This window comes from Lissotriton helveticus, chromosome 5_1 (genome assembly GCF_964261635.1).
Source record: "Lissotriton helveticus chromosome 5_1, aLisHel1.1, whole genome shotgun sequence".
In the NCBI taxonomy this organism is placed as follows: Eukaryota; Metazoa; Chordata; class Amphibia; order Caudata; family Salamandridae; genus Lissotriton; species Lissotriton helveticus.
This window is the reverse complement of record NC_136065.1, coordinates 1,101,944,228-1,101,962,927: the sequence shown is the minus strand read 5'-3', so window position 1 is coordinate 1,101,962,927 and position 18,700 is coordinate 1,101,944,228.

Genomic DNA, 18,700 nt, shown 5'->3' with positions numbered 1-18,700 from the left:
GTCTGTTTTTTTCAGATACAAAGAGGACATCAATCCTTCAGGAGTGTGCTTTATTTCAACATCAAGGAACGGGAGGGATTTGCAGTCATATGTGAGGCTGAACTTGATGTCAGGACTGCGATTGTTTAACCATTGGTGAAAACTTTCCAATGACGTGGGTGTACCTTCCCATATACACCACACGTCATCGATATATCTCAGCCATTGCTTAATCTGGTGCCGATATGGATTATTATTGTACACGAACATATCCTCGTATTGCGCCATGTACAAAATCGCCATTTCCGGCGCAAATGGACATCCCATCGCCGTGCCTTTGATTTGTAAAAACAAATCGTCCTCAAATCGAAAAAAAATCCTTTTCAGTGCCAGCGCCGCCAGATTGAGAATTAGGTCGGTAGGTACCCGATGTGGGCGAGGTCTCCTCTCCAGAAAAATTTCCATGGCATCCAGTCCGTCCTGTTGAGGTATCTGGGTATAAAGTGATGATACATCCATTGTTGCTAGAATCTGTGTTGTTGGATCAAACGGAAAACCCTCCACTCGATTTAGGAATTCCATTGTGTCCCGTAGATGTGCTGGGACACCCGATATGCAAGGTTTTAGAAAAACATCTACAAACTTAGAGATAGGTTCGAGAATTGAATCACATCCCGACACGATAGGTCGGCCAGGGGGAGTTGTTGCATCCTTATGGACTTTAGGAAGAAAATATAGATGAGGTGTGCGAGGGTGTTTCTTCACAAGGTATTCTGCTTCCTTTTTTCCTAGTATTCCTTTGTCCTTCGCAGCATCCACTATCCTTATGATTTCTTGTAGGATCTGTGTTGTAGGATCGATTGAAATTGGACGATACCATTCCGGGTTACCTACATGCTTGGCCCCTTCAGATTTATACAAATCTTTTGACCACAGGACCACTGCTCCACCTTTATCTGCGGGACGGATCACTGCTTCCCGTTGATTTCTTAGTTTGTCAATAGCCTCCCTTTGTTTCTTGGTGATGTTTACTGGCACAAAAGCACGTTTTCTTTCAGAAGCATTGAGGGCTGATAGTACGGTATGCTCGAAGGTTGTTATTTCTTTGGGCATGTTGTAGTTGGAGGGGCAGAACACTGATTTGTTTCTTAGTCCTGATGCCTCCGCAGAAGTCTTTTCTACAGAGTCTTTGAAGAACCACCTTAGCCTAACTTTCCGGAAGAATTCGATAACTTCCATCTTGACTTTAGTGAAGTCCATCATAGTGCCGGGTACGAACGAGAGCCCTAGTTCAAGGACCTCCATCTCGGCTTTGCTGAGTACCATATCCGAGATGTTGATGATTGGGGATTTGTTCACGATTTGTAATGTTGTTTCCGTGTTGTCATTTCCCATTGTGGTTTGAACCTCGTACGCGGTTGTTGCTGGCCCTGGCCTAAAAAAGGCCGCTTTTGTTGCTGATTTCTGTTGGAGGATCCTTCGCCCGGATCAGAATCACTTGTAGTGCCAGAGGATGAAGTATCAGAGAATGTCAAGAACTTTTTCTTTGATCTCCCCTGGTATGCACCAAGAAACCTTGTGCAATCAGATCGTGTATAGAACTCGTCTTTTAGATAGGGATAGACAGTCTCTAAATTGAAGTTTTTTTTATCTTTTTCAAATTTTGTAGTTTTAAAATTTATTGTTTGATCTTTGAATGTTGCAAGTTCTTTTTCAATTTTTTCTAAAAGGATTTTGGCTTCAGACTCCGTGTGACTTTCCTTAATCGCCTTCAGTTGTTCCTCAATCTCCTCCTGTTCTTTCTTGCAAATTCGTTGGGCAGTTTCAATTGTATGCACCATAAGGTCCCTACTGCATTTGGTGCTGATGCAGCTAAAACCTTTCCGATATACAGGGTCGTCCGTGAAAATCACTGGCACGTTTTTCACCTGCAAACCCCAGGGGATCACCCCTGCTCTGAGGTTCGCTAAGAGGAAGTGGCCGTGCAATTCAGTGCGCACGTTTTTCTTTTGTAGCCTTAAGAGCTTGTCACTAGTGTTTTGTTGTTTTGCCGTGTTGCTCAAATTGATAGAGGAAAAGAGTGTAGAATCAGCTATTAGTTTCTGTATGTGGCACTATGATGGACTTCACTAAAGTCAAGATGGAAGTTATCGAATTCTTCCGGAAAGTTAGGCTAAGGTGGTTCTTCAAAGACTCTGTAGAAAAGACTTCTGCGGAGGCATCAGGACTAAGAAACAAATCAGTGTTCTGCCCCTCCAACTACAACATGCCCAAAGAAATAACAACCTTCGAGCATACCGTACTATCAGCCCTCAATGCTTCTGAAAGAAAACGTGCTTTTGTGCCAGTAAACATCACCAAGAAACAAAGGGAGGCTATTGACAAACTAAGAAATCAACGGGAAGCAGTGATCCGTCCCGCAGATAAAGGTGGAGCAGTGGTCCTGTGGTCAAAAGATTTGTATAAATCTGAAGGGGCCAAGCATGTAGGTAACCCGGAATGGTATCGTCCAATTTCAATCGATCCTACAACACAGATCCTACAAGAAATCATAAGGATCGTGGATGCTGCGAAGGACAAAGGAATACTAGGAAAAAAGGAAGCAGAATACCTTGTGAAGAAACACCCTCGCACACCTCATCTATATTTTCTTCCTAAAGTCCATAAGGATGCAACAACTCCCCCTGGCCGACCTATCGTGTCGGGATGTGATTCAATTCTCGAACCTATCTCTAAGTTTGTAGATGTTTTTCTAAAACCTTGCATATCGGGTGTCCCAGCACATCTACGGGACACAATGGAATTCCTAAATCGAGTGGAGGGTTTTCCGTTTGATCCAACAACACAGATTCTAGCAACAATGGATGTATCATCACTTTATACCCAGATACCTCAACAGGACGGACTGGATGCCATGGAAATTTTTCTGGAGAGGAGACCTCGCCCACATCGGGTACCTACCGACCTAATTCTCAATCTGGCGGCGCTGGCACTGAAAAGGAATTTTTTTCGATTTGAGGACGATTTGTTTTTACAAATCAAAGGCACGGCGATGGGATGTCCATTTGCGCCGGAAATGGCGATTTTGTACATGGCGCAATACGAGGATATGTTCGTGTACAATAATAATCCATATCGGCACCAGATTAAGCAATGGCTGAGATATATCGATGACGTGTGGTGTATATGGGAAGGTACACCCACGTCATTGGAAAGTTTTCACCAATGGTTAAACAATCGCAGTCCTGACATCAAGTTCAGCCTCACATATGACTGCAAATCCCTCCCGTTCCTTGATGTTGAAATAAAGCACACTCCTGAAGGATTGATGTCCTCTTTGTATCTGAAAAAAACAGACAAGAACAACGCCTTGCATTACCGCAGCTACCACCCGAGAAATCTAAGAAACAATCTCCCCTACGGACAGTTCCTGAGGGCGAGACGGAACTGCTCGAGGGTGGCAGACTTTGAATTACATGGGGAAGCTTTGTGTCAAAAACTTCAAGAAAGAGGCTACCCACGGAAATTGGTGAGGCACTCAATGAAGAGGGCTCGATGGACACCCAGGGAACATCTGCTACAAAAGAAAGTCAAACCACCGATGGAACGACTGGTTTGTGTGTCCACGTTCGGACCCCACACTCCGTCCATCCAGAAAATCATTCGCAACCACTGGCACTTGGTGGAAGATGTCCTTCCAGAGGTGGGCAAACCACTTTTCGCGCTCAAAAAGAACCGGAGCATTGGTCAACAAATAGTGTCAACGAGACCGGTGGTGAAAAAAACAGTCCAAAGCACAATCTTGGGGGCAGGGCCAGTAATGGGACATCACAAATGTGGGACGTGTTCAGTCTGTGAGACAACTGAAGAAGGTACACTGTTCAGCGATGGAAAAATCTACTGGAGACACAATGTGTTTACAAACTGCAAATCGAAATACGTGGTGTATGCCATCAAGTGTCCATGCCAACTGATATATATCGGGAAGACCACGCAGGAGGTGAGACAGAGAATCATACAGCATCGCTCCAGGATTAAAAACAAAGTCATGTCGGCCCCCCTGGTGCCCCATTACACGGAACAAAAGCACGGCCCGAACGACTTCAAATGGACTGTTCTATCATCGATCAAGATCGCCCAAGGCACTGGAGGTGATCCGGATTTGCAACTATCACGTAGAGAGGCCCTCCTTATCCTGAAATTCAACACGACGAGCACTGGCCTGAATGAAATGTCAGAGCTGAATAACTTGAGCGAAAGGTAGCGCGGATGTTTTCACCTTCCTGACAAACTAACTATAATCTGATGTTTACATGGAGAATGTGCTTTCACCTGACCTCCATATAAGATCATCGCTGTAACAATCTATATCCCTGCCTGTCGCAAATGTACAAAAACATCTTGCTAATAAGAGTGAACTACAAGGACCAGACGCCCCGGCAGTAGCAACGCGAGTAAGAAGCACAACGGCTCGTCCGCCCACACTAACTGACGTCAGACGCCGAATTGCAAGCTGATCGTGAGACAGAGGCGAAGATTGAAGATCCGAAAGGCAGACGCTGAAGAGACACCGCCGAGTAAAACGCGAGCGATCTCAGCGAGGAGGTATGTGCATGTGAACACATGGAATGCTGGATGTATTAGGTAGTGAGCTCGCCTAGTACATGGACATACTAAAAGTGGCTTCCATTCTTGTTACAGACATTACAAGGGTGAATACTGAAAATCCCGCCTACAGGTAGGATTCTGTTGAATTCCCCATGTTGTTTTGCCCGTGCTGCTCACTTGAAATTATTGTGGCCAAGTAGGGTGGCGCTGAAACGATTCTTTGTACATCCACAGATTCGTAATTTCCCTGACAAGAAGGAACACAGTGCTAAACACGCCACAGTTCAGGTACATATTTTGAGATTCTTTTTGATGGGAAAACTAAGAGGAGGTCAGCGTCTTACACGATATTTTTTACACTTTACAGTACAGGACAAGTTTCCAGTCCAGGTCCTGAGGAGTACCCAAGATTATCGTGTGGGTCCGAAACGCGTTGGCACCATACTGGAAGAATTTACACAAAGGGCATATCAGGAGTGTGATTCAAGATTTATTTAACCTGATTTTTTGACCCTAGAAAGTTGTGCATTCCAGTATAGGCAAGCTAGCGGGCTAATAACTACATCAAAAAAGCCTCCTGCTGGCTTGTAGGTTAGGACTGGTGCCTTGAACATTTAATGAGGAGAGGCATTTCTCGTTTTATACTGTTTGGTTTGTATTAATGTATATTTGTAAATATGTCTCACTTATGGTGATTGTACAGTTTATGTTTAATGAGCATACATTTTATGTGCATGTTTGTTGTCACTTAATGTACCCTTCTTCAGCCATTTACGAAATGAAGTGCTAAAAACTGAAAAATAAGTAAAAATACTAAACCACAAGTGTGTCCACTTAGATTAATTTGGTAAGTGGTACCAGACTTCGCTGTATAAATAACCTATCTGGTCAATTGTTTCTTTGTTGTTTCAGTTAGAGTGGTCTAGGCCAGATAGCGTAAAGACCCAAGCCTCATTTGTTTCTCCTGTTCGTAGATTTGAGTCAGCTTTTGATTTGGTTCCACGCCCTAAGCTGTGGCAAACCCTGCTAAAGCTGGGCATGCCGCCCAAACTTTTAGCTCTTGTGGTTAAGTTAACTTCACCCAGGTTAGATGGGACACGGCAGGTGGTATTACGGAAAAATTCCCTGTCAAAAAGGGTGTAAGACAGGGATGTGTCCTAGCTAGTTAACTATTTTGAAGATTTCCCCACAGATGCCCCGGTTTTAGCTGGGGTCAAGACCCTATTGCTAATGTTCGCCGATGACACTCTCATCCTCTCGAAGACAAGACAGGGACTTCAATGTGCCCTTTCAAGATTCGAAGAGTTTTGTGCAGACCACGACCGTATAGTAAATGTCGACAAAACAAATTATATGGTCTTGCACAATTATAAAAAAGTCATCGGCGATGTCAGAATTAATGAAGGGTTACTGGAGCAAACAGAGACCTTTGCGTACCTGGGGTATTTCATTGATAGAAAGTTGACCTGGAAGCCGCAATTAGACTGTCTGTCTGTAAAACACGCACAACTTTCTGGTGCATTGTTTAAGGAGCACAGACGCTCTCATACTAAACCTATAGCTCCTGTGCTCCAGATCTACAACGCAACAATTGATGCATCAATCCTGTATGGGGTGGAGTTGTGGGGACATGCCAACTTGGAAACTCTAATGGTGGGGCAGAGTAAATTCTTAAGGTCCCTAATCGGCCTCCCCCAAACCACTCCTTTAGTTCCTCTTCTTCTGGATTTGGGATGCCATTCAGTGAGAGATGTGGCACATTACAGGCTTTTAGCTTATTGGAGGAGGCTTTGGGTGACTCCAGAGCTCACACATTACGCTCAGGCCCTGTTAGAATTGAGGGACTTGGATGTCAACTGGAAAATTGGGTGGTTTAATTGTGTTAAAAACTTATTATGTGAGCTGGTTATGGCTCATTTATGGTCCGCCCCAGCAGGAAGTGCATTCCCTAGCAAATTGGAGCTAAAGGCAGCTTACTGGAACTTAACTAATATGAAACGTTTTGTATCTGTATCTTGTTCTAGGGGCCTCTTGTCCAAAGCTTTTCTTGAAACAAAATACGAGCCCAAGTATGAGGGGTACTGGGACCTGATCACGTCAACACGGGATAGGAAATTATTCAATCAGTTCAGGGCGGGATCTTTGCCTACACATTCTTTTATCTCTAAATGGAGAATTGCAAATAGCAGAACGTGTCCTTTCTGCCCAGATATGATTGAAACGTTGCCTCACTTTCTTTTTGTATGCCAAGCATACATTAAACCAAGACAGATTTGGTTGAAACCTGTTTGCTCTAATCTGGGCACTAGGTCCAGTAGCGAGGCCTTCCGAATCTTAAAAACCTCAGTGGAAGGCCCGACTGTGGTTGCAATAGCAAAGTTTCTGGGCTGGGAGTGGGTGATTAGATGGAATAAAACTAGATGCTCTAACTGATTATGTGCTTCATATCTATGTAACTTGACTATAGTATTATTTACGTTTTTTGTACAATCAAATTTATTGTAAATATACATTTTTAAATAGGGCCTTTTAAACTATGGGTTTGTTTTAAAACTTTTAATTGTATTTATTAACTGTTTTATGTAGAACATCCAGGGTGTTAGCTTTATACATGAGAAGTCTCCTGTCAATGAATTATGCTGTACTGTTTAATAGGCTCCATGTTCATGCTGCTTCAACTTTTATGATTGTTTTTAACAAATCGAAATAAAGTTCATAAACAAGCATAAAACATAATTGTGACTGATGCAAGTAGTTATGCAATAGGATCAGTTTTGTTATGGGTTAGACATGAGCCTGAAGTTGAAGTGGTCTATGCGTCAAGGACATTAAAACCATCTGAGAATAGACACTCGCTAATTGAAAAGGAAGCATTGGCATGCATGCTGGGAACTGAATATTTCCATCACTATGTATGGGGTACAAGATTTTTGACCCAAGAACCTATCATAAACCCTTGATTGAGTTTTTCATGAATAAGGGTGCAGGTAGAGCAAGAACTTGTATTGCCAGGTGGAAGTTCAGATTTCTAGAGTATGATTTGGAAGTGCAGTACATGGCAGGAATCAGGAATGTCACTGCAGATTGTATCTCTAACCTGCCTGTTGACACCCATGAAATGGTAGATGAAGAAGAGCAATGTATGGTTGCTATGGTGAGGGAAGTTACAACAAGGTGTGTGTCACAGCAAGAATGGAGGGAAATGGTTCAAGAACAGGATATATTGTGACACATTTTGCAGCATATTGTAGAGTGTTGGCCCAATAAACAGGGTTTACCAAATGAGGTGAGTTTTAGAAATGTAGATATGGAATTATCTCATCAGGATGGAATTTTGAGAAGAAGGGAGATTGTGTTGTTTCTAAAGGTTTAAGGGCCAGGATTGTGCATTTTCTGCATGAAAGTCACAATGGTATGAGTGATATGAAGAGGAAAATACGTGCAGATTTCTTGTGGCCTACCCTAGACAAGAATGTTGAAGATATTGTAAGATCCTGCATCCATTTTGAGAGGAGTAATAAATCCCAGAGGTTGACTAATCTTCCATTAAAGCATGAAGAGAGGCCGGATGGTCCATGGATGAAAATTGGGAGTAACAACCCTTACAACGCAACTATTACAACGCACACCGTTACAACGCACACCATTACAACGCAGGATCCGTTACAACGCATGCCTTTACAACGCATGACATTACATAGCAGATGCTATTACAACGCATGCCATTACAACGTAAGTATTGGTAAGTATGTTATTTTTTTTAATCATTTTTTTTAAATGTAAATTAAATAAATTAATTTAAGTAATAGTATATATTTAGTTTTGGGTTATGGGGTACAGGGTTTTTTTTAGGTTTCAGGGCTAGGTTTGGGTTTTGGGGTACAGGGGTATTTTTAGGTTTCAGGGCTAGGTATGGGTTTTGGGGTACATGGGTATTTTTAGGTTTCAGGGTTAGGTTTGGGTTTTGGGGTGCAGGGGTATTTTTAGGTTTCAGGGCTAAGTTTGGGTTTTGGGGTACAGGGGTATTTTTAGGTTTCAGGGTTAGGTTTGGGTTTTGGGGTACAGGGGTATTTTTAGGTTTCAGGGCTAAGTTTGGGTTTTGGGGTACAGGGGTATTTTTAGGTTTCAGGGCTAGTTATGGGTTTTGGGGCACAGGGGTATTTTTAGGTTTCAGGGCTAGGTATGGGTTTTGGGGTACAGGGGTATTTTTAGGTTTCAGGGCTAGGTATGGGTTTTGGGGTACAGGGGTATTTTTAGGTTTCAGGGCTAGGTTTGGGTTTTGGGGTACAGGGGTATTTTTAGGTTTCAGGGCTAGGTTTGGGTTTTGGGGTACAGGGGTATTTTTAGGTTTCAGGGCTAGGTATGGGTTTTGGGGTACAGGGGTATTTTTAGGTTTCAGGGTTAGGTTTGGGTTTTGGGGTACAGGGGTATTTTTAGGTTTCAGGGCTAAGTTTGGGTTTTGGGGTACAGGGGTATTTTTAGGTTTCATGGCTAGGTATGGGTTTTGGAGTACAGGGGTATTTTTAGGTTTCAGGGCTAGGTAAGGGTTTTGGGGTACAGGGGTATTTTTAGGTTTCAGGGTTAGGTTTGGGTTTTGGGGTACAGGGGTATTTTTAGGTTTCAGGGCTAGGTTTGGGTTTTGGGGTACAGGGGTATTTTTAGGTTTCAGGGCTAGGTTTGGGTTTTGGGGTACAGGGGTATTTTTAGGTTTCAGGGTTAGGTTTGGGTTTTGGGGTACAGGGGTATTTTTAGGTTTCAGAGCTAAGTTTGGGTTTTGGGGTACAGGGGTATTTTTAGGTTTCAGGGCTAGGTTTGGGTTTTGGGGTACAGGGGTATTTTTAGGTTTCAGGGCTAGGTATGGGTTATGGGGTACAGGGGTATTTTAAGGGTTCAGGGTAACGGGTATTTTTAGGGTTCAGTTTTTAAATAAATAATTTTAAATAATTTAAATAATTAATTTTAATAATTGTATTATTTTTTAATATTAGTTCTTTAATAATAATTGTTCTTTTTAAGATATAATATTTTTTAAAGTATATATATTTACAAATTAATTATTAAAAAATAATTTAATTTATTAAAATAATTAAATTTTAACAAATTACATTAAAAAAAATAATAATATACTTACCTATACTTACGTTGTAATGGCATGTGTTGTAATAGCATCTGCTATGTAATGTCATGCGTTGTAAAAGCATTCGTTGTAAATGTATCTGCGTTGTAAAAATTGCATTGTAACGGTGTGCGTTGTAAAAGTTCGCGATGTAACGTCATACATCCATGAAAATTGCCTTAGGCATAAATGGAATGTTAGGTTCAGGCATGACGTATGCTTAAGTAATTATTGTTTTTTATTCACGATGCCCAGAAGTAGTGACATTTTTGGAAGAGGTGTTTGGCACAGAAGGGGTACCTGCAGAACTGGATACGGACAATGGGGCACAATTGATGTCAAGGTAAATGAAGGACGTCTTAGGAGGATTAGGTGTTCAGCACATGACAATGTCACTTTATGATCCCCAAGGAAATGGATTGGTTGAGAGATGGAATAGGGTATGATAAGAATGCATTCAAGTCAGGAATAACTTTATTCGGGTCAAAGAATTGACCATAAAAGTATAATGTACATACAAAAAGAAATGAATAAAATTTGCATATTACATTTGCTCATCAATACATCATATGACTCAAATACTACATAGTGAGTTTTTTTCTTTATTTTAAAAGATTCAAGGTTAAAATTATTAAAAAAGGCAAACAGTCATTTCATTTACATTTCATACCATTTCCTTATTAAAAATGCAATTCTAATAAAATGTAATACTGTAGCGCAAATAATTTCAGAGGACAAAAGAAAATAAAGTGCAGGGTGCTTTGTTGTGCTAATACCGTCACAGGGGCAAGGAGTAAGGTTATTGCACCAGCCAGCCTGTTTAGAAAAGGCCACTAAAAAGTGCAATGTGCAAAGCCGAAACCTAGTCAATAAAAATCTGTGCTGCGAGTTCGTAGTAAAGGACAAGTAAAATTGTTGTTGAAAAAGGTGCCGATCTTGGAGGGGGTGCGGCCCTAGTTGCTGCTGGGGGTTGTTATGCTCAGCAAAATATGCATTTTTTATGATGAGTTTCATATTAGTGTCGATGCTCGATGGGTTATCGTAGTATTGCCCTAGGCCTATTTCATAAAATTTTCATTTTACGTAGCAAAGCCATGAAATGGCCTCAGCATTATCCAGCGTCATACAATCCTTAATGATCGCTCTTGTGAGATTATAATCTTCTGACAACCAGACTTTGGCCCAAAGCATCAATGGGGCAATGTTAATCACATCTGAAATGAAGCCCATGCCTACCTCAAGATGACTAAATGCTGACGGTGCACTTTTTGGGACCATCAACAATCTTTAAAAAAATGTATTTTCTAATTTTTGCAGTTGAGTACTTTTGTAGTCTCCCTATGCTCCCACCCCGTAGGTAGCAGTGGACAAACATTTGGCTTTATATAAGGTGATCAGTTCCATTATTGGTTTGTGGCCTAATTTACATGCAAAACTAAAAAGGCCTTCCATGGTACGGCTCGTAATCAGCATTCGTGGTGTGAGAAGAGTGTCCCCGTTCAGTTTATTTTTAAAAACATTCCCCAAATAAGTAAAATTAGAGACCTTATCAATTGTCTTGCACTTTACAGAAAATTTTCTATATTTGGTGTGTTTTCGACAGCAGACCATAACATAAGATTTAGTGAAGTTTACTTTTGGGTCCAGGGCTGGCATAAAACCAGTAAAAGCATTCAAGGAACTCTGTAAGCTATTTGCAGTTAAAGCCATTAAAACCATGTCGTCCGCCTATGAAAACAATGAGACCGGGTTGCCACCAAGTTTTTGGAAAGTCTATTTTCTGGTCTATCAGGGCTGATTATAGACCATTCGTATACACGAGAAAAAGAAAGGGGGCCAATATGCACTCCTGTCGGACTCCCTCAGTGGAAACAATGGGTCTAGTCCTCTTTCCCCCTGGACCATATCGTATGGCTACTGTAGTGAATGCATGCAACCTACGCAGGAGGGTGATGAAAGGTTCCTCAAAGCCCATTTCACCCATCATGGACCACAGCTTTCCCCTGTTAACTGTATCGAAGGCGGTGGACGAGTCCATGTAGGCAAGGTGGATTGATCCCTTCCTAGCCTTCATGTACTTGCCCATAATCAAGGCCAAGTTGAGACACTGTTCGTTTGTCGCCATGCCTCTCCTAAATCGGTATTGGGTGTGTGATATTAGCCCAGTTGCATCTGCCCAGGATTCCAGTCGTGCTAAAATGACCCTCCCAATCACCTTGACCGTAGCATCGATCAAGGAGATGGGACTATAGTAGGCCGGGTCTTCCTTATTACCCTTTTTGTATACAGGTACCACTATAGCCTCCTTCTATGAGATTGGGATGGGGCCAATGATTGCCGCCCTAAAGATACTTGATAGGAAGGGTGACCACAATTGCATATTGCTCTTAAAAAAATCAAGAGGTACCCCATTCGGCCCTGCACTTTGAATTGTATACCTTTCATAAGGGCATCCTCAACCTCACTTACAGTTAGGGAAGAGCTCAAGTGGTGGGCAGTTACTGGATTTAATGGGACTACTAGACTTAATTCCTTGCCAGTGATACCCTTGGGGTTAAATATGTTTGTAAAGTGTGATTCACATACTTGGACTGGTATCAGTGAATCCATCCCCCTTGAATCCATTGTGAATAGGGGGCAGTTTATTACCTCCCAAAAACTCCTAGCTCCTAGAGTCCTTTAGCGCACTCGCCCTCTCTAAGTCAGCCCAGGCCAGCTTTTTCGGTTCATTCTTCCGCTTAACCACTGCACTCTTGTAAACCTGTCTTGCACTCTTGATTAAGGATTTATCTCTGGGGCCTATATGTAGTGCATTTTGATATCTGCCACAATAGCGCCTACTCTGACAGAAAGCATAAGGTTTTTAAAGCTACAAAGGGGATTGTTAACGAGTTTGGTTTAGTAGATGTTTGGTGGCTGAAAAATCCAGGCGCTCCCGGCTATACTTTTTACTCGGCCCCTTATCAAAAGCATGTTCGTATTGATTACTTTTTTGCCCCCACAGAACTACTAACCAATGCTAAAATTGACATCTATCCTAAGATAATTTCTTACCACAATCCAGTCATTCTTGAATTAGTAAGTGACACTGTCCCATACTCCAATAGGAGTTCATGGCCTTTTATCGTCAGCTACTGGTGGACCAGGCGTACGTACAGCACATGGTCAAATGGATACCAGACTTTTTCGAGTTCAACTTAAGATCAGCTCCGATTGGCATTGTTTGGGATGCTTTTAAAGCCGGGGTGCGGGGGGAAACGCTAAGTTTCAATAAACAACGCAGTATTAGGACTAAACAAGCCACGGAATTGATTAAATTACGTTCTTTAGAACTGGCCTTGGTGCAAGCCATTAATTCAAACCCGCTATATGAACAAAAACTGAAGGAGTTGGCAATTCAAAGAATCAACATTTATGAAGCTTTTGTTGAGAAATTGTCGGCTCAAATAGCAATCCATCGATCTGATATGTATGAGGTTAGTGAAAATTCAGGCCGTGTATTAGCCAAGCGGTTAAGACAGAAAGCAGTGGCCAGGAAAGTGGAGGCTATACAGGATTTTAATGGTGTAATTCATACCGAACCGGGACAAATCTTAGAAACATTTAGAGAATTCTACACTAATCTATACTTAAACGAAGACTCTCTATACATTGTAGAGTAGGTAGCCGAATTTATTGGTGACCAAGAATTCCCTAAACGTACTAATATCCAGAGAGAAGTGTTAGAGGAGGAGTTTACAGCAAAGGAGCTTGAAGTGGCGATCTCTTCTTTGGCCATGGGGAAAGGAGTAGGTCCTGACGGGATCCCCTTGGAATTTTTTTCGTACGTTTTTCTCAATGCTGAAGGATCATATGCTGGAAATCTTTGTCACGGCACAAAGAGGCACATCTCCCGCTTCCTGGCAGAAATCTACAATTACGATGTATTTAAAGAAAGATAAACCTCCCTTGCTCCCATCCTCATACAGACCAATATCTTTAATCAATGCTGATAGTAAGCTTTATTCCAAAATTATAGCCACTTGACTCTCTTCTTTGATCTCCTCTTTGTATCCCATCTACAACATGGGTTTATCCCCGGCCGTGACACGACAGATCATGTGCGTCATGTTATCGCCCTAATGGACTGGGCAGGGATGACTAAAATAGCTATAGGTGTGACCCTGTTGGATGTCGAGAAGGCATTCGACAGGGTCGCCTGGCCCTATCTCTGAAAGGGTTCGGGCCACGAATTATTCAGGCAGGTAAGATCCTGTATTCGGCACCTAAATTTCAAGTCCAATTTTGGCATGCAAAAGAAGGACTTTTTCAAGTTCTTACAAATTCGTAGTTATTATGGACAACTGGGTCAATACGATGTACGGTTTAAGGTTTTTTTTCTTTGAAAGAGGGGCTGGGAAAGGGGCTCTCAATTGGTTTTTTTTATTCTCAATTAATTTCCCTACTCCCAGACGATTTGGAGCAACTTCAAGAGAAATGGAAAACCAAACTTAGGGGTCGATTAGGATCGCGGACAGACTTGAGTCCGTCCGCGACCCCAGAGTAGGAGGTAACGTCCGCCTGGGCTGCGGCGTTCCCTCCGTGCAGATTAGGATGTGACCGCCAGGGTGGCGGTCACATCCTCCATCTTTAACATTGCGGCGGGTGCAGCTTCAAGCAGCACCCGCCGCAATGTTAAAGATGCATGCATCGCATTTGCGTGCACAAAGCGGCAGGCACCGTGCGGTGCCTGCTGCTTTGTTCACGCAAATGCAGGGGGGTACTATAGGTACCCCCCATGTGCATCCCCCAACCCCCTTCACCCAGGGGGCCTGCAACAGGCCCCCGAAGTGAAGGTCCGTAGTCTTTTCCACGGCAGAAAAGCCGCCGTGGAAAAGCATACATCTTACACCATCCTAATATGGCTGGCGGTGTCTGATAGACACCGCCAGCCATGTTAAAGCTTTTCCGCCGCGGTCGGAAGGCGACCGCGGCGGAAAAGCTGCGGACGGAATGCAAGACCCACCAGCCATCCTAATATGGCGGTGGGTCTTTCTAGGCTCCGCTGCGGTTTTCCCGCATCCTCCCGGCCGGCGGTGGCTTCTGCCGGCCCGGAGGATGTGGGAAAACCGCAATCGTAATAGGCCCCCTAATGTTCAGATAACTGAACTTCACTTCTCGATCTTGTTAGCTAATGATGTACTGATCTCAGGTAGAATGAGGGCTCAACATTATATGGTTCTCTACGATATGTACTACTCCCCAAGGAAAGTGTCTAAATGGAGCACTGGCACCGGAACCAGTTGTAGTAGATGTGGCTGTTATGCTGCAGATACGCAACAATTGTTTTTCTCATGTTCTAAGTTGGTTGGTTTATTAACGTCTATTCGAGAGTTTTTGAAAGAAATAATTGATCCCTCACTTGTTATCTCAGTGGAGCTGGTTCTGTTCAGCACAGACTCCGAAGTTCTGTCTAGATCGGAGGAACGCTCTGCCTTTTTATTTATATGTATGGCCGTGCTCCGTGCTTGTATTTCTAAAGAAGCATGGGCGGATTTTGCGGATTGGCAATCCGCGAACTTGCGTATTTACGGATTGGCAATCCGCAAAATCCGCGAACTCCCGCGAATTTGCGGATTTTTTATTTTTATTTTTTTGTTCGCAAGGGTTTCTGCCAGTTCGCGAGGTTTGTGTACCAGTTCGCAATTGCGAACCTACTTGTCGGCTCGCAACGGCCGCAACTATGTTGTTTCTACGTCTGGTTCATCATCACAGGTTTGCGAAGTTACCCTAGCGGTCGTACATGGGCGCGGCCATCTTGTTTGCGTGACGTAATTCCGTTTCCGGGCGCTATGTGTAATCTCGCAAAGTGTGCAGCTTGCTAGTACAATTTCGCGTGTGCTCGCGAGGAAAATCTCGCGCGAACTTACCCACGCGGTCGTGAACGGGCGCGGCCATCTTGTTTCTCATTCATTCCTATGGTTCTGGGCATGCTTTCTGAATCTGTATCCTCTCTGAATCTCTGCCATCCTTTGCTTGTTTGAAGTTTTTTTTAATCTATTTTACTTATTATCTATCCCTCTATTTTTCTAGCTCTATATTTTTGTGTTTTCTGCACATTTTTGTTAATTTTAAACTACTTTTTTAAACTCTTTTCTTTTCTTCTTCCCTATTCTATTTCTTCTTTAATATTTAGCTTCCTTTCTGCCCAGACCATGGTAAAGGGAGTCGGGAAGCAGCCCGCGAAGGGGAAGGGTCCCGCACCCCGTGCCCGGCTCCCGTGCGGGCGTTTGAGGGGGGAGAATGTCGCGCCCCGGGAGATCTTTAGCGCAGAGGAGGTGGCCGCACTAGTTTTTTATGTTCAGCGCCGCCTCCCCAGGACCATCATGGCAGGCGGCAAGATCGCTAGCGGTTACGGGCTCCGGGAGCGCCGGAAGCGTTGGGAGAAGGTGTGCCGGTGGGATTTGGGAGTTGGGTTCTTTTTGGGACTTTTGAAGGACAATCGTTGGGGTTAGGGAGGGTCTTGCGGGAGATTATTTTGTTAGGGCTATACAAATATACTTTTTGAAACTTTATCTGAGCATACCTGTTTTTTACTGCTTTTGAGTCTGGTGGGTGGGGGTTTAACAGTAAGTTTGTTTTCCTGAAACTTAAGTCTGTGTCATTTTCTTCCTTTAAGTGTAAATGGCTAAATGTTTTCAACACTAAGTGCCTCTCACAGAGTAAGTGATCCCCCCTTTCCCACCATGGATTTTCTTCAAATCACTTGCAACCAAAATTACACATTCCCACGAGTGCTCTAAGACCCCAGAACTCAGTTGCAAAAATCAACAACACCCCGAAACACATGCAATCCTGCTGCTAGGGCTAACCCTAACGAACCCTAAGTTACAAATAGTGCCAAAAGGCTTTCCCGCATGGATGTTGTCCAAACCAGTTTTATCCGGTATTAGACCTTCCCAGCAATGGCCCCAGAGCCGTCAACCCAGGCGAAAACAAGTAGAAGACCCCCAAACAGCCAAAAAGCAAAAGTACCAAAATGTGGACTTAGTCACTTTTCTGAAAATTTCCAAAATCACTCAGTGCGCGCTCTGCAGCTAAGCCCTAACTCCCCTCTGCCTTCATGAATTTCCTTCAAACCTCTTGCTATCAAAAGTATCCATACCCAGCGTTGCTCCCAGACCCCGAAACCCACCCACAAACACCGGGAAGCCCCCCAAACAGGCCCCCGAAAACGCTACATTGAGCAAAATGTCAGAAAATGCAAAAACTTTTTCCTCATGGATGTTGTCCAAACCAGTTTTATCCGGTATTAGACCTTCCCAGCAATGGCCCCAGAGCCGTCAACCCAGGCGAAAACAAGTAGAAGACCCCCAAACAGCCAAAAAGCAAAAGTACCAAAATGTGGACTTAATCACTTTCCTGAAAATTTCCAAAATCACTCAGTGCCCGCTCTGCAGCTAGGCCCTAACTCCCCTCTGCCTTCATGGATTTCCTTCAAACCTCTTGCTATCAAAAGTATCCATACCCAGCGTTGCTCCCAGACCCCCGAAACCCACCCACAAACACCAGGAAGCCCCCCAAACAGGCCCCCGAAAACGCTACATTGAGCGAAATGTCAGAAAATGCAAAAACTTTTTCCTCATGGATGTTGTCCAAACCAGTTTTATCCGGTATTAGACCTTCCCAACAATGGCCCCAGAGCCGTCAACCCAGGCGAAAACTAGTAGAAGACCCCCAAACAGCCAAAAAGCAAAAGTACAAAAATGTGGACTTAGTCACTTTCCTGAAAATTTCCAAAATCACTCAGTGCGCGCTCTGCAGCTAGGCCCTAACTCCCCTCTGCCTTCATGGATTTCCTTCAAACCTCTTGCTATCAAAAGTATCCATACCCAGCGTTGCTCCCAGACCCCAAAACCCACCCACAAACACCAGGAAGCCCCCCAAACAGGCCCCCGAAAACGCTACATTGAGCGAAATGTCAGAAAATGTAAAAACTTTTTCCTCATGGATGTTGTCCAAACCAGTTTTATCCGGTATTAGACCTTCCCAGCAATGGCCCCAGAGCCGTCAACCCAGGCGAAAACAAGTAGAAGACCCCCAAACAGCCAAAAAGCAAAAGTACAGGTGATTAAAGTTTTAATTATATTAACTGTGCAAAACACAGAAAGACAGAAACACAGGAATAAAAGTGAATAAGTACGAAAAAGAAAATTTATGATTCATTGGCTCATTTTCAGGGCTCGGTGTCAGGGAAGAAGAGTTCATCCTCATACTCTGCAAATTCAGACAGGAGTAGGTCAGTGTCACCTAACACAGAAGAAATTCCCTCATCTAAGTTGCTGTCCTCCTCGTCTTCTCCCGTCGTGCACTCTGGTACTTTGTAATCTGGTGGTATGAGGTGCTCATTCATCTTGATCATTGTTAACCTCTCCACATTTTTGGGCGAGAGGCGGGTCCGTTTGCAAGTTACAATGCCACCAGCAGCACTGAAAACACGTTCAGAAGACACACTTGCAAGTGGGCAAGACAAGTAATGTATAGCCAGGTTGGTGATCTCTGGCCACAATTGTTTTTTCCCATGCCAATACGTCAATGGGTCAGCATAGACCTCTGTTGAGTCATTCAGATAGTCCTGCACCATCGACTCAAGGTTCTCCACGTTTCGTCCACTTTGATTACTCTTTGCTCTGACCTTTTGAGAACCAAACCCAAGCTCAGCTAGCCAATCCTCTTCATCACTCGATATTTCTGTTGTGTCTGGTGCAGATGATCCGGTTGCCGGTGTCTTTAACGGCTGAGAGGTCACTTCTGCCACAGACACAGGTGCAGAAGTGGAGTCTTTTGACTGGGGATGGCCTGCTGATGCTGATGTACTGCCTCTTCCTTGAATTTGCTGCCGTTCTCTTTCAAACCTCATGGCTGACAAGGCTAGCCAATGTTTGTACTTTGTAACATCTTCATCACCAAAAGGAAATAATGCACTGCCTGCCAGCGCCTTTTTGTAGCGTGGATGCA